The sequence below is a fragment of the Herpailurus yagouaroundi genome, unplaced genomic scaffold (genome assembly GCF_014898765.1).
Source record: "Herpailurus yagouaroundi ecotype Mexico unplaced genomic scaffold, PumYag 512, whole genome shotgun sequence".
Taxonomy (NCBI): domain Eukaryota; kingdom Metazoa; phylum Chordata; class Mammalia; order Carnivora; family Felidae; genus Herpailurus; species Herpailurus yagouaroundi.
The window spans coordinates 1-3,677 of record NW_024412729.1 but is presented as its reverse complement, the minus strand read 5'-3'; the positions used below and the strand labels follow the sequence as shown (position 1 = coordinate 3,677).

Below are 3,677 nucleotides of genomic sequence, written 5' to 3'. Positions count from 1 at the left end.
TGTTTTAATAACTGAATTAAGTGAGAATGGGAAACTGTCAGTGTTACATAGATATGGTCTGAATGTGTGAGCTTGTGAATGAGCAAATGAATACAAAGGAGAAGATAGTCCAACTACTGCCAGAAGTCCTGGTAAGAATCTGGATTGTCAAGATTTCAAAACAAGCATTGTGGGAATAGCTGCATACTCCATAATTTGTTTAAAAGTCATTGTTTTATACTTGAAGTGGGTAAATTTTGGTAGGTAGGTACATTTTTATGTTAACAAAGTGGCTTAAAAAAAAAAAAAAAAGGAAGATTCCAAGTAGGCTTAACATGGGAGAAAAGCAAACTCTGCTGTTGGGCTTGGTTTTAATCTTCTCTGTATTCTATTTTATATTATGTCTTACAAATTAAAATTATATTCTGATAAAATTTAGTTGATCACTTTCATGTACCTGATAGTTGACAGGTCCTTTCATATCCATCTCTTTTCTTTATATAGATTCAGAACAAAATCTGAAACTTGAGATAATGGAACTGCAGAATTATTCCTTGGTGTCAGAATTTGTGTTGTATGGACTCTGCACTTCACAGCATCTCCAACATTTTTTCTTTATATTTTTCTCTGGGATCTATGTGGTCACTGTGTTGGGTAACCTCATTATTGTGGTCACTGTAATTTCTGACCCCCACTTGCACTCTTCCCCTATGTACTTCCTGCTGGGAAATCTATCCTTCTTGGACATATGGCTAGCCTCATTTGCCACCCCCAAGATGATCAGGGACTTTCTTAGTGATCGAAAGCTCAACTCCTTTGGAGTATGTATGGCTCAGATCTTCTTCTCACACTTTATTGGTGGGGCTGAGATGGTACTTCTGGTTTCCATGGCCTGTGACAGATATGTGGCTATATGCATTCCTTTGTATTACATGACTATGATGAGCTGGCAGACCTACATGGATCTGGTGTTCATTTCATGGATCATTGGATTTGTGCACTCCATCAGCCAAGTAGCCTTTACTGTGAGTTTACCTTACTGTGGCCCCAGTGAGGTGGACAGCTTCTTTTGTGACCTTCCTCTTGTGATCAAGCTTGTCTGCATGGACACTTATGTCTTGGATATACTCACGATCTCAGACAGTGGGGTTGCTCTCTATGAGCTGTTTTGTGCTCCTCTTGGTCTCCTACACTGTTATCATCACCACTGTCCAACAGCATGCTGCTGGTGGGGTATCCAAAGCACTCTCTACTTGCTCTGCATATATCATGGTAATCATGCTCTCTATTCTTTGGGCCCTGCATTTTCATTTGTGTGAGGCCTTTCAGTTGGTTCTTTGTGGACAAGCTCCTGTCTGTGTTTTACACCATTTTTACTCCACTCTTGAACCCCCCTTATCTACACATTGAGAAATAAAGAGATGAAAACAGCTATGAAGAAGCTGTGAACCAACATGTGACTTCTCACTGAATTCCAGCTTTCCATAGAGCTACATGTTCTTACTCATTCAGGGAAAAGCATTTCTTTAATATGATTCCGCTCAAATATTTCAATCTGATGGTTAATTCATAGAATTTGTATTGGATTATATTACAGAGAAATAGTTGTTGAATTCAACAAAAATCATATGTATAATTTTATTCTATATAATTGTATATTGCTAATAAGATTTTATAATATCACTTTCAAATATCACATATTTATAAGATTTATATAGTACATTGATTATATAATTTTATTATATAACTTTATATTATAAACATAATATATAACTATAATGTAATTATATTATAACATTAGTATGATCATAATATAACTATATAATATGATGTAAATCTATATACACACACATACATTTACATACACATTCAACCCCACACATCTGTTTTGTAAAACACTTGGCTATTTTCTTTCTCTCTTTGTTAAATCAGATTTCTCTTACTAGTTTACTTTGTCTAAAATATTTATATAAAAATGAATTTTATTTTCCTAATTGTAGTCCAATACAGCAAGAGCTTTCAGTTCAGAGGCATTCAAGACACGAGACATTCAGCATAAGGAAACTAACCCAAGAATAAAATGCTCTATGAATTGTACGTTCTTATGGTTTATTGATATGATTTGTATTATATTGCAGAGAAATGGTTGTTGATTTCAACAAAAATCATATATATCATATTCTATGTAATTTCATATTTAAATAAAATTTTATATTCTAATATAACTTTATAATATTACTACTTTACAATGTAGGATTTATATATGAATTATTATAATTTCATTACATAATTAATTTTATATTATATATAACTTATAACTGCACTATAATATAATATTAGCACAAACATGTAATATAACAATAACGAACTCTATTTATACACACATCCACCTAAATACACATTCAACCCTACAAATGCGCTTTGGAATGCACTTAGTAATTTTCTTTTCTTTTTTTTAAACCATATTTCTCTTATAGTTCATTTTGTCTAAAATATTTATATATATAAAGTGAATTTTAATTTCTCACTCATAGTCCAATAGAGTAAGAGCTGTCAGTTCAGAGGCATTCAGGACATGAGACATTTAGCACAAGCAAGTTAGCCTGAGTATAAATAGCCCTAGGAATCTTTCTCCTGTTTTTGAAAGCCTGAGGGGAGGAAAGAGCACTATTTCGATATCCTATTGATTTAAAAAGTATAATTCTTCTTGTGAATGTGTATTACGCTTAATCTTTTTATTGAACAAGTGAATGCCAGTGAAATTCGATAACAGAAGTTAATTTTCACATGGGAAAATCAGCATTTTATGGCTCAGTATTTCATGGTGTAAATTAAGGTATTGTGTTACTATTTAATATGCATTGGATTAGAAAATTAATAACTTTTTACCCGCAGATTTTAAATAAACACGACATCTACACTATATCTTACTGAGTTGATTCTATCCTTTGGGGAGTCATTTATGTGTTTGAATGCCCCAGATTCAGATCTCATGCTGAGTTTTCAAATGTTTTTGAATCCTGAAAAGAGAATCATAAGCAAGAGGTAAATTTTATATTAACTAAATTAATGGTCAGAAAGCAATTCTCTTGTATGTTGATTCTGAAACATCAAAGGAGAGAATTGGATAATGATAGAATTATTTGAGTAACTGGATGAATCTTCCATTAATTTTAGACAATGTTTTCAGTCAGAAGAAGCATGCTCCTGGGTACTTATGTCTTTTCTCATGACTATAGTCTCACATATTTACATAAATGTTAAAGAGCAGACTAAAAACAACTGCCTTAGGAAAAATTTCTCAGCAGACAGTGTCCTTGCTTGCTACTGCAAAAATACTGTGTTTTGATTTTATAGACTTTGGACATAGTCAGATTTTATGATCAATTACTCCATATATATGAACATTGTATGTATGAACATTTTAAAGAGCTTAAAAGTTCCAAAGAGATATATGCATTCCTGTGTTCACTGCAACATTATTTACAATAGCCAAGATATGAAAGCCACCTAAGTGTCCAAGGATAGATGAATGGATAAAGTTGAAGAAGTGGTGTGTGTGTGTGTTTATATATAATGGAATATTTTCAGCCATTAAAAATAACAAAATGTTACATTAGAACAAAATGGATGGACCTAGAGGGTGTTATAATAAGTGAAATAATTCAGAGAAAGACAAACGCCATATGATTTCACTT

The 3,677-nt window shown here is 32.5% G+C and overlaps 1 pseudogene; it reads left to right on the top strand.

The window, feature by feature from the left end:
• The first annotated feature begins 485 nt into the window (after positions 1-485).
• Positions 486-1,450, top strand: LOC121023132 (olfactory receptor 4K14-like; annotated as a pseudogene).
• The last annotated feature ends 2,227 nt before the right edge of the window (positions 1,451-3,677 follow it).